This window comes from Herpailurus yagouaroundi, unplaced genomic scaffold, assembly GCF_014898765.1.
Source record: "Herpailurus yagouaroundi ecotype Mexico unplaced genomic scaffold, PumYag 139, whole genome shotgun sequence".
In the NCBI taxonomy this organism is placed as follows: domain Eukaryota; kingdom Metazoa; phylum Chordata; class Mammalia; order Carnivora; family Felidae; genus Herpailurus; species Herpailurus yagouaroundi.
Genome location: NW_024412394.1, coordinates 31,855,114 through 31,868,571, shown reverse-complemented (window position 1 = coordinate 31,868,571; position 13,458 = coordinate 31,855,114). Strand labels below are relative to the sequence as shown.

Sequence of the window (13,458 nt, the reverse complement as noted above, 5' to 3'; positions counted from 1 at the left end):
CTTTTTAAAATAATTTTTTAATGTTTATTTATTTTTGAGACAGAGACAGAGCATGAATGGGGGAGGGTCAGAGAGAGAGGGAGACACAGAATCTGAAGCAGGCTCCAGGCTCTGAGCTGTCAGCACAGAGCCCAACGCGGGTCTCGAACTCACGGACCGTGAGATCATGACCTGAGCCGAAGTCAGACACTTAATCGACTCAGCCACCCAGGCGCCCCTAAAATAATATGATAAAAGACAGGATTTTTAAACATGTTATTAAAGAGATAGATATTAGATTATATGCAGCTAAATGAAGTAGAATTCCTTAGGAAATTTAAAAGGTGAAATAACAGAATTTCAGAATTTGAAATAATTGTTAAAACCTTCCGTTTTGACTATTAGTCAGTTTATACTGACTACTATATTAGTCAGTGACATGCCCGAAATAAAATAAATAAAAAGTTGCACATTTCAGGATAGACTTGAGTCACTTGGCCTTTCACCCAGTGTTTACTTATTTATCAAAAGAAACTTTAATAATGAATTAAAACATATAAAGCTTCTATTCATGTCTGCAGTATATTAAACAGAAGGTAAGATTCTTCAATTAGGGAGATAATTCAAATTGTTCATAAACATGTCTCTCAAACTGATAAAAATAAATCAGGGACAGTAAGTGACATCAGGATTGCCATTGTTGAAAAATAATACAAGATAAGGGGACTATCTGCCCTAAATTAATTACTTTTAGTTGGAAGGAGGTCATCTGCCTCCTATAATGTTCAAGTGAGTGAATTTATATTTTCCTATAGGTATTTTAACTGTAGGATTTGGTGATATTGTATTTTGACAATATGTTTTTGTCAGTGAAAAATATCTATTTCTTCTTCCTAAGAAGAAGATATTTTTATTGAGTACCTACTCTGCACTTTCAGTCTCTGGGCATGCATAAGATAGAAAATGTTGCTATCATCATAGAGATTATACTAGAAGTAAAAAAGAAAATATTTCAATTCTGCTTATTGTTAATAATTCTCTTAAGAAGAAAGAACTCTGCCCTTAAAGACACCATAGTTATACAAAAATTCTCTTTGAACATTTCCAAGAAAGTACTTTATAAAGGCCTCATTCCTATTGACATTAATTCATATTTATATGTATATGTATATGTATTGGTATTTTGCCACTGAATGTTAGCATAATAACAATGAGAACACTAGCTAAAAGTTAAATAGTACTTACTAGAAGTCAGTCATTATTCAAAAAATTTTACATATGCTAGTTAATTTAATCATCACTTCAGTGCTATGCAGTAAGAAGTATTATCATTCCATTTTATAGATGCTGAAACTAGGGCACAGAAAAGTCAAGTAACACGGTCAGGTTCAAACCCTGGATGAAGGGACTGTATAACTCCTAAGCCATAATGTGTGAATTTTTGGTTTGTTAAAACCAGTAGAATAGTTAAGTGGAATAAAAATAATTCTAATTCTTTTAGAGAGCAATCACTTTTAAATTCCATTTTATAGATGAATATAAATTCTTACCAAAAAAATTTTTATATACTTAGAGTGGAACTGAATTTAGCCAATTCCTGCATATATTTGACTTAAATACACATTCTTCTCCATGTAATGTTTCAAAGGGCTTATCCATTTTATAATTTTCTAATAGCATTTGAGATACATTTAAATTTATTTTTCTAGACTGCTGACTATCTCAACATGAAAAAATAGCTCTTTCATAAAATTCCTAAACTGCCAATGTATAGCACTTTTAGGAAGAAAGTTTTATTATTGAGCTTTAAAATACATAATTTAGAATTGTGATGAAAACAATTTGAAATGTCTTTTGAAACAGAAGCAAACTATAAACAGAAGGGTAGAAGGAGCTATTCTCAAATCATTTATCTAATGAAAGATATATAAATCACCTTCTGTCAAATGAGCTGATGATACATTTTCCCAAAACATAAATCTTCTCTGAGGCTGAACATAAATCTTTCTAAGGCCTTAAGCATCAACTCCCCTATATTTCTGCACAGTCAATAATCATAGTTTTGTAGTATAGAAACACCTTCTATTTTAATCCAATGATTCATTCATACAAGTCTTTTGTCCACAAATTAAAAAAAAAAAAAAGATTGATTTTTTAAAAAATATTTGAATTGCCTTCTTTCTTCTGGCTCACTAGCTCCCCAAGAATCTCAAGATTGAGCTGGATCATCAGTTTCAGAAAGTTAACAGTTAATTAAATATGAATTATGCAACTTTTTAAGACAAAATTTAAATTCAGGCAATTCATAGAAAGACCATATAAATAATTCAGATTTTGATATGTAAGGAATTTTAAATAATCTTAAATTGAATTGCCTATTAATTACTATGCTATAGTACATATATTTATATGTATATATAAAAGTGTATAATACATATACACTATACAGCATATATTTATTCAATACAGAACTGAAAGAAACTATGTTCTATGGATATTTAATAAGAACTTTTTCTATTTCATTCACCTAAAAAGAGATGGTTATAGTTCCTCAGGAATCTTAGTAAGAAAACATTATTTAGTAGTTGAGTCTGTGATTTAAATGTATTTAAATTAAATAACTGCTTAAATTACAGCATAAGAATTCTAGCAAAAATGATTTTCTCTTAAATAACTAAATGTTTTATGTCATACCAACATAACTACAGTTGTACAAATACTTGTAGACTGTTTATATGCTAACTGCAAATGATGAGTTTGAAAATGATCAGTTTTAAACAACTGCTTGCTTCTTCATAAACCAAATAGGTTCTGAGAAGGCAACAACAGATGTTGTTTCCGTGTTCCCAGTAGCCAGCATAGTATCTGACACATGGTTAGCATTCAAGTAAGTGGGTAGATCAAAGGAGGAAGAAAGGGTGAGAATGGACCTCATCATCTACTGAACTGATCATTAGATCTTCAACACATTAATTTTGGGGAAAGAAACTATTTCAAGGCTTCCCTTATGTGAATACTATATGATCTCTTGTTTATTGAGGTCATCTGTTAATTTGTATGTCACTTGATTTATAAATGACCAGCTGAGATTTTCTCTCGGGTGCCTGATATTTAAGGTAGTTTCATATTTAAGGTAGTTTGGGAAGGGTGAAATCTGTGCTCCTTCTCTGTGCCTAATTTTCACTTATGGTAGATTTATTCAGGTACCAAGGGATTGACATTTAAAATATCATTTAGTAAGCATATCGAAGACACTTCTGCTATTGACTGACTTCACCTTTGGCTTCTGTGTAAACATTTGGTGCCATCTGGATGAGTATTTAATAACTCCCCAAAGGGCCAGGGCCAGAGTAACATAGTCATTTTCCTGGGAACTAAAATTAGTGGATATATTCCATGAAATAGCACTGTTCTACCCTCCTTCACCTGTCTCTTCTGAAATGACACGCAAAGGCCAAAAGAGGGAAGCAGACAGAGGTGTTAGCCAACTGCCTTATTTCCACATTAGTCTCTGCTTTGCTTCTGAAGCTTCAGTTACAGATTTTGGCAAAACTTTAGTGTAAAAACAGCAGTATATTTTTTTAGTTGAGGAATATCTGTTAATAGTGAGTAACATGGGGCGCCTGGGTGGCGCAGTCGGTTAAGCGTCTGACTTCAGCCAGGTCACGATCTCACGGTCCGTGAGTTCGAGCCCCGCGTCGGGCTCTGGGCTGATGGCTCGGAGCCTGGAGCCTGTTTCCGATTCTGTGTCTCCCTCTCTCTCTGCCCCTCCCCCGTTCATGCTCTGTCTCTGTCTGTCCCATAAATAAATAAAAACGTTGAAAAAAAAATTAAAAAAAAATAGTGAGTAACAGTAAGACTACAGAACATATGTAACAATTTTAAGAAGTTATATATAAAGACACAAAGTTATATATAAAGAAGTTACATATAAAGTTATTGATAACAAATGACAAAGAAAATAATTTGCACTTATACTTGCACATTTAAATGTAAGGATTTATATTTAATATTTAAATGTAAAGTGGTGTTGGCAAGGATCCAGAGAAAGAATCCTCTCACACTGTTGGTTGGAATGCAAACTGGTGCAGCTTCTCTGTAAAACAGTATGGAGGGTCCTCAAAAAGTTAAAAATAGATCCTCTCTACGATCCAGCAATTACACTACTAGGTATTTACCCAAAGGATACAAAAATACTGAGATGAAGGGATACATGCACCCTGATGTTTATAGCAGCATTATCATAAATAGCCAAATTCTGGAGAAAGCCCAAATGTCCACCAACTGATGAATGGATGAAGAAGATGTGGCATGTATATACATACACATATACATTTACATTTACATATATACATATACATATACATATACATATACATATACATATACACACACACATTACTCAACCATCAAAAAGAATGAGATTTTGCCATTTGCAATGACTAGGATAAAGCTAGAGTGTATTATGCTAAATGAAATATATCAGTCCAAAAAAAGACAAATATCATATGTCACTCATACATGGAATTTAAGAAACAAAATAGATGAACATAGGGGGAAAAAGACAGAGGCAACCCATAAAACATACTCTGATGTTTCATGGTTTCAGATTCATGGTTTCAGAATAATTTATGAGAACTTACCTTAACACAAATTTGCACTATGACCTTAGATAAACTGTATTTTGATCAAAGAAATTTGAAGGTCCATCTATGTTGTTGCTAAGGGCAGGATTTCCTTCTTTTTATGGCTGAATAATTACACACACACACACACACACACACACACACACACACACACACACTGCATACTCTTTATCCATTCATCTGTTGAAGGACACTTAGGTTGTTTCCATGTCCTGGCAATTGTGAGTCTATGTGCTTCATCCCATGAGCTTCATGAACTCAGGTATCCAGGTATCCTCCCAGCTTTGGGAATTTCTCAGGCATTATTTCTTTAAATAAGTTTTCTAACTGTCTCTCCTCTCTTCTCTTTTTGGTTGTTTCTATTAATGATATCCCATAGCTCATGTAGGCTTTCTTTACTCTCTCATTCTTCTGTTCTGCTCTGACTGAACCTGCCTTCTACTTGACAGATTCTTTCTTCTACTTGATCCAGTCTGTTTATGCTCTCTACTGCATTTATTGCATTTTTCAGCTCCAGAATTTGTCTGATTCTTTTTTATGATTTCTCTCTGTGAAACTTCTCATTTTATTGATGTATTATTCTCCTGATTTCATTGAACTGTCTTTCTTATAGCTCACTGAGCTTCCTTAAAAATAACTATTTTGAATTCTTCATCAGGCAAATCACAGATTTCTATTTCTTTGGGGTCTGTTATTGCAAAATTATTGTGTTCTTTGTTGGTGTCATGTTTCCTTGATTTTTAGTGTTCCTTGAAGTCTTGTGTTGCTGTCTTCATATCTGAAAAAGCAGTTACCTCTTTCAGTCTTTACTCTTTCTCTCAGTTCATAACTGAGAGAAATACCTTCCATCAACCCTATTAGGGATTCTAAGGCTTTGTCAGACCTTTTACTCAGATATTCCCACTCCATGCTGCTTCTTTCTTCTTCTGGAGAAATTCTTAAGGTTTTATGCCTTCTCTCAATACTACACAGTCAGGATTATGCTGACTATGGTGCTTTTTTTAGGGCAGTGATGAATGCCCAATTTTGTGTGTTTCTATCAATCCCACAGAGTGGAACCAGCTTCTTCAGGTGCTGACTAGTCCTCTGCAAAGGCTCATTCTTGCTGCCACAGGGAGCATACACATAGAGCTGGCCATGAGGTAGAGGCGTGTGGAGGTGAGGCACAGGAAGCCTTGGGCCATTGGAGAGAAAATCAAAAGTGAAGAATGCCCTGCAGCTTGTGGGTGAATTTCCTAGTGGAGTCTGGGGGCACACACCCTGTAGGATTCACATGCATTTGGTGTCCCCTGAGAGCCCTTTCTGCTGTTCTCCCAACACCCACTGCAACACATAAGACACCTCGGTATTCTGGCTGAGGCAGGAAGGAAGTAGGTTTTTTGGGTAGCATCCTGCATAGCTAGGGCAGGTGAATTCTTACTCACATGTTCTCATCTTCCCCAGCAGGAGAAATCATGGGCTGAGAAAGTCTCTCTTGGCATGAGCTAAAAAAGCCTTGGGAGGAATGACGACTGTAAATTGAAACTGTTCCTTTTATCCTTTTCAATTTCTTTGCTTTAGGGGTATGCTGGAACTTCTCCACTAGACTCCTTCCTGGACTTCTACATGGCTATCCTATCCATGGGTGATTGTCTAAATTGATGTCCTTTAGGAGGAATATGGTGGAAAAGCCCTATTATACTATGATGGTGATGTCCAGTAAGTCACTTGTTAAGTGTCATTGTGACATTCATTCCAGGTATGGGTGCAACTAAATAAGTTTCGAAAATGTGATTTGATAACATTTTAAAAACTAGAATCTGAATATATATATATGTAAAATATATTTATAAAGGAATTATTCTTTTTTTGTTAATAAGTAGTTGCTTAGAGAATTTCAGCTGGAATCATGGCACAATTTGGTTTTATTTGGCTTCATTTGTGCTACTGAAAGCACAAGTCCAAAATTATAGCAATATATTTAATATTTTTATGGATTAGATGCCAAATTTTATATTCCAGGAGTTAAAGTGCTGACAAATGAATAATAAATCAGGCAGGATAAGGTAAAACCTAAAACTGTGAATTAAAGACTTTTATTTCAATTTATACTTTTGTGTATAATCAAGTAATAGGAACCACAGATTTATTCTATTTGGCTAGCACTCTGCTTTTTAAAAAAAGTAAATATTAAGCAATTTTATAGAAAACTGACTCAAGAAAACTTCAATAAACAAATGACCTTAAAGTAATAAAAACGGAATAAGCAGAGCAAAAATTTTGTGAGAAAGAAAACATCCGTCCAAATGATTTTCATCAAAATCATAAGAGCTGATCCTTATTTTATACAAACTATCTAAGAGAAATAAAGTTAATAAGTGGAATTAATGAGGCTAAAAAGCAAAGATTAAAATACTTACAAAGACAATATTCATTAAACATCATTTTTTCCTCAGGGCATACTATGTGCCAAACTCTATTCTGTATGCTTAGAATTCAACAATGAACAAAACTCACAAAGAACCTTTGCCTCTCATGGGATTCAAAGTCAAAGATATAGGCATGTTGACAACAAATCATCTAGTAAGTAGGCATTTTAAATGATATGTTAGAGAGTGATAAGAGCCATGGAGAAAATGATAAAAGTGAAGTGCTAATGCAGATTAGAAATTCCATGTGGGTATGTGTAATTTTAAATAGAGTAGCTCTCATTGAGAAAACTTAAAGGAAGTAGCTATGCACATGGTTGGAGCAGGCAGAGTAAACAGCAACAAACCTTCTCATGTGGGAGTGTACCAGACATGGCTGAAGAACTGCAAGAAGGCCATTGTTGTGGAACCAAGTCAGCAAGATGAGAAGAATAAGAAAATGAAGTCAGAAATGCAAGGAGAGTTGAAGTTTGTAAGACTTTGTAGGCCATTGGATAGAATTTGGCTTTTACTCTGAATCAGATGGAGAAACATTGGAGATTTTGAACAGAAGCATGACAAGGAAACTTCTTGGCCTCTGTTTTTTTGTAAAACTCAAGGAGATCAAGGGAAGAAGTGGGGAGACCATTAACTGGATCCTGAAATAATCCAGGGATGATGGTATCTAGAACCAGGTAGTAATAGTAGAAATGTGAGAATCAGTCAGATTCAGATATATATTGAAGGTGAGGCCAGTAGAGTAAATAATTTGTAAGGCTAATTCACTTATATTTGCAGTTATAAAATTTCTAAGTAAATTAGAAGTAATTCAACTTTGATAAAAAAAAAATGTATCACTGACTTTCAGGAAGGCCTAGTAGTTCCTACTGAATTAACATACTTACAGATAACAACTATAAACTCCAGTATAAAAGCAACTACCTGAAGGGGCACCTGGGTGGCTCAGTCGGTTAAGCATCCATTTGTGAGTTCCCGCCTGCATCGGGCTCTGTGCTGACAGCTCAGAGCCTGGAGCCTGCTTCAGATTCTGTGTCTCCCTCTCTCTCTGCCCCTCACTCCCCTCTCTCCCTCCCTCAAAAATAAATAAACATTACAAAAAAAACCCACAACTACCTGAAGACACTGGAAAATCAACAGAAGCAGGTAGGGGTGCGCCCGCGTGGCTCAGTCAGTTAAGTATCTGACTCTTGGTTTTGGCTCAGGTCATGATCTCACAGTTTGTGAGATTGAGCCCAGCATCAGGCTCCATGCTGGCAGCACAGACCCTGTTTGGGATTCTTTCTCTCTCTCTCTGCCCTCCCCCGAATGTGCACGTGTGAGTGTGCATGTGTGTGTGTGTGTGTGTGTGTGTGTGTGTTGTGTATGTGCTTTCTCTCTCTCTCTCAAAATAAATAAATAAACTTAAAAAAACAACAACAAAAAAAAACCCCAAAGCAGGTAGGTACTGGAGAGGAGTCAACATGCAGAAAAACAAAACAGCATGTGATCGGTTTCCTGTTTCCAAAATGTTTCATTTGGAGGCAAGCCACAGTCTGGGTCACAGGGTAGCTAAATGGAGAGCCTGCATTCTTGATGGATTGAAAGTTAGAGGGCAGAATTTTGAGCAGATGTACATACTGGAAAGTAAAGAAATGTGTGGTTTCCAAAATTCTGTAGAGAAAGGCAGTCCCAAATTCTGTGTATAAAGTCTGCCCAAACCTCTAGCTGACCCCTAACCATACACACGCAGTACACACGCCAAGCAGCTCAGGTTAGGCTAAAAGAATAAAACCAGGATTTCCGCTGTTGTCAACTACAGGGAAGAGAGTTTACAACGTCTGTCCAGCTAATTTAACTCCTTGCTTTGAAAACACATTAATGTTTGGGGTGCCTTGGTGGCTCAGTCAGTTAAGCATCCAACCCTTGATTTCAGCTCAGGTCATGATCTCACAGTTCGTTGGTTTGAGTCCCTCATCAGGCTGCACACTGACAGTGCAGAGCCTGCTTGGGATTTTCTCTCTCGCCCTCTCTCTCTGCCCCTCCCTTGCTTGTGTTCCTCTCTCTCTCTCTCAAAATAAATAAACAAAAAACAAACACCCCCCCCCAAAAAAAAACCCATATTAATGCTCTTCAGAGAAGTAGGAGTTCAGAGTTCCAGTATCATTCACGTGCTTAAAATGCAGTCCAAAATTTTTTGACATAGAAGTTAGCATTAAAACATTACCCATTCTAGGGGCACGTGTGTGGCTCAGTTGGTTAAGTAGCCAACTTCAGCTCAGGTCATTATCTCATGGTCTGTGAGTTAGAACCACGCATAAAGCTCTGTGCTGATGGCTTGGAGCCTGGAGCCTGCTTTGGATACTGTGTGTCTCTGTCTCTGGTGCTTCTCCCTCTCTCTCTCTGCCCCTCCCCTGCTCTCTCTGTCTCTCAAAAGAAAAATGAATAAACATTGAAAAATAAAAAAAAAAACATTACCTATTCTAAAGAGAATAGACAGTAAACAGAGACCAACTTGACATTACTCAGATGATGGAATTTTAAGACAAAGATGTTTAAAACATCTATCAAAACTATTCTCAAGGACGTGAAAGAAAATATGGCTCCCAGGGAATGAAAAGATAGAAAATGTCAGAAGAGAAATAGATATTATTATTTATTTATTTATTTTTTTAATATGAAATTTACTGTCAAATTGCTTTCCATACAACACCCAGTGCTCACCCCAACAGGTGCCCTCCTCAATGCCCATCACCCACTTTCCCCTCCCTCCCACCCCCCCATCAATCCTCAGTTTATCCTCAGTTTTTAAGAGTCTCTTATGGTTTGGCTCCCTCCCTCTCTAACTTTTTTTTCCCTTCCCCTCCCCCATGGTCTTCTGTTAAGTTTCTCAGGATCCACATAACAGTGAAAACATATGGTATCTGTCTTTCTCTGTATGGATTATTTCACTTAGCATAACACTCTCCAGTTCTAGGAATTTACCCAAGGGATACAGGGATACAGAGTGCTGATGCATAGGAGCACTTGTACCCCAATGTTTATAGCAGGACTTTCAACAATAGCCAAATCATGGAAAGAGCCTAAATGTCCATCAACTGATGAATGGATAAAGAAATTGTGGTTTATATATACAATGGAATACTACTTGGCAATGAGAAAAAATGAAATGTGGCCTTTTGTAGATATTATTTTTTTAAAAAGCAAACGGAAATTCACTAACTTAAAAATATAGTATCTGAAATGAAAAATTCAAAGGATGGTCTTAACAACAGAATGGAGATGACCAATAATGAGTAAGTTTGAAAAGAGTTCACTAGAAATGATCCATTCAAAAGAGGAGAAAATTATATGGAAAACAAAGGAATGTGTGGGAAAATATTTTATGTAATTGTATGTAACTGGAGTCTCAGAAGGAGAAGAGAGAGATAATGAGGCAGAAAACAAATTTGATGAAACAATGGACAATTTCCCAAATTAGGTGAAATATATAAATTTACAGATCAAAGAAGCTCAGGAAAAGCAAGAAAAATTTGAAGGTAAACGCCTCTATATCAGGTGATATAGGTACATCTAACGTGCAGTATGGCTAGGGAGTCACTAATCTACGGAATGAGGCAGCAAGTTTGCAGTAGAGCTGGGGCTCAAGTGCTAAGCCCTGTGACTCAAAGTGTGATCTGAGAACAAGTAGCATCTGCATCCTCCAGTTAGAGATGGAGAATCTTGGGGTGCCTGGTGCTTCAGTCAGTTAAGCGTCCAACTCTTGATTTTGGCTCAGGTCATGATCTCATGGTTTGTGAGATTGGGCCCCAATTGGGCTCTGCACTGACAGCCTGTCTCTCTCTCTTTCTTTCTCTCTCTCACTGCCCCTCCCCTGCTTGTTCTCTCTTGCTCTTTCTTGATCTCTCTCTTGCAATAAAATAAACATTTAGAAACAAGACAAAACAAAAAAAATAAATGTAGAATCCCACCCCCACCTCAGACTTATGAAATAAACTATGCATTTGAACAAGACCCCTGAATGTTTCTGTGCGCATTAAATTCTGAGAAGCATTAAGGCACCTGAGCTCTCTGGAGTCCTTGAATGGCTGGGTTAAGGCTATACTTAAAGGTGCCTTCCTGGCCTTAATCTCCTCCACTTAACCAAGAAGGCTTCAATCTTAATTTAGTTTTACTAGTATGCCTCCCTAATGGAAAGGGACATTTTTTTATTACTACGCATTAAGTTGGGTTTCAGGTGAAAGCCAGACTTCTCAAAAGTCTAAAGCTTTTGAACAGAAGAAAGCTTGTTCCATTATAGTGCTCATATACAACAGCTTTGGATTCCAGCTCTATATTTAGAACTACTCAGGGAGGTTTAAGTATACTGGTCCACACCAGATCTACTGAATTGTAATTTCTGGGGGTGGAGCCACAGATTGGTATGTTTTAAAGCTCTATAGTGGATTTAGTGTACAACTAGCTTTGAGAATCACTATGGATGAATTCTCAGTTTATTAACTCCTATATAACAATGTTTCGTTTAATGTAAATACAATGGAGGCAGTATAGCTTCCAAGTTTAGCTTTCTTGAAAACTGTTACAAATCATTTCATTAAAATGTATTAATCTGCATTATAAGGTCAATTAAATATTTAGTACATGGTAAGGTGGTATACATTTAAGTTCATTCCTATTTCATAGTTAACATTTGATTATGTGTTTTTTTAATTTTTTAAGATATGTATGTATGTATGTATGTATTCATTTTCTTTCCAGTTTTTATTCAAGTTCCAGTTAGTTAACAGTGTAATATTAGTTTAAGGTGTAGAATTTAGTGATTCATCACTTATATACATCTGCTGCTCATACAAGTGCCCTCTTTAACCCCATCACCCATTTAGCCCAATCTCCCCATCCACCTCCCTTCTGGTAACCCTCAGTTTGTTCTCCATAGTTAAGAGTCTGTTTCTTGGTTTGCCTCAACTTTTTTCTCCTATGTTCCTCTGTTTAGTTTCTTAAATTTCACATATGAATTAAATCATATGGTATTTATCTTTCACTGACTTATTTCGCTTAGCATAATACTCTTTAGCTCCATATATGCTGCTCAAATGGCAACATTCCATATTTTTGGGGGGCTGAGTAATATTCCATTGTATATAATTATATATATATATATGTATATATGTATGTATATACATATACATATATGTATATGTATATGTGTGTGTATATATATATATACATACAACAACTTATTTTTTCATTCATCAGTTGATGGACATTTAGTCTCTTCTCATAATTTGCCTATTGTTGATAATGCTGCTATAAACATCAGGGTGCATGTATCCCTTCAAATCAGTATTTTGTATCCTTTGGGTAAATACCTAGTAGTGCAATTGTTGGATCATAGGGAAGTTCTATTTTTAACTTTTTGAGTAACTTCCACGCTGTTTTCCAGAATTGCAGCACCAGTTTGCATTCCCACCAACAGTGTAAGCAGGTTCCCCTTTCTCTGCATCCTTGTCAACACTTGTTGTTTTCTGTGTTGTTGATTTTAGCCATTCTGACTACTGTCAGATGATATCTCATCATAGTTTTGATTTGTATTTCCCTGAAGATGAGTGATATGTCTGTTGGCCAACTGTATATCTTCTTTGGAAAAATGTTTATTCATATCTGCTGCCTGTTTTTTAACAGTAGATTATATTAATAAAGTAATGACAAGCATATAACTAGTAATACCAATATTTAACTTTATGAAATAAACATTTCATTTCACAGTGGTTTTGCCTTGTCATGTCTTTATGTAACTGTAAAAATTAGTTTGTACTCCCTTAGTGCCTGCCAGCTAAATACTGCTGGGATCTATAGGGTACTACTTGGTGGGAAGACATTAGCTGTCATTAAAAATCCATGAAATAGATATATTCCAATACAATTTTCTGGGCCAGGGGCCAAAACTGCATTTTCAGGTGAAATGATAAACATAGATTACACTTTGCTCTTCAAACACAAGTTGGGAATGACTAGGAAATCAGATAACTAAATAGAGTGGGTGAGCATATAACTTAGTTGAACAAAAGAAAGCATGTGACTTAAGTAACATGAGCAGTCTTAACTGTAAATCACTGCCAAATAATTTTAAAAATAAATTCCACAAAGTATAAAAAAGCTGAATAATATTCAGTTAAAACCACCCCTCAAATATATAGTTTTTATTTCCATCTGAAAATGAAATCTTCAAGCACAGAATTTCATGGCAAATTGAATTTGGTTATTCCTAAATTATCTGTTTGATTCCTTAGATTTCTCATTTATGAAGAAATATCTGTCCTTTAAGTAAGCATTGCAAAAATTATTTGTGTAAGATGTTATTAACATATTGTTCAGAATATGTATGACATTTTCAAGTACAAAGATAAATGTAAATGTTATCAAAGCCACACAGTCTTTGAGATTACTGT

At 35.7% G+C, this 13,458-nt stretch overlaps 1 protein-coding gene across 1 annotated transcript in view; it reads right to left on the bottom strand.

Annotated features, from left to right (window-relative positions):
* Positions 1–13,458, bottom strand: part of COL19A1 (collagen type XIX alpha 1 chain) — a 350,833-nt gene that overhangs the window by 166,179 nt on the left and 171,196 nt on the right. The gene's annotated exons all lie outside the window — the stretch shown is intronic.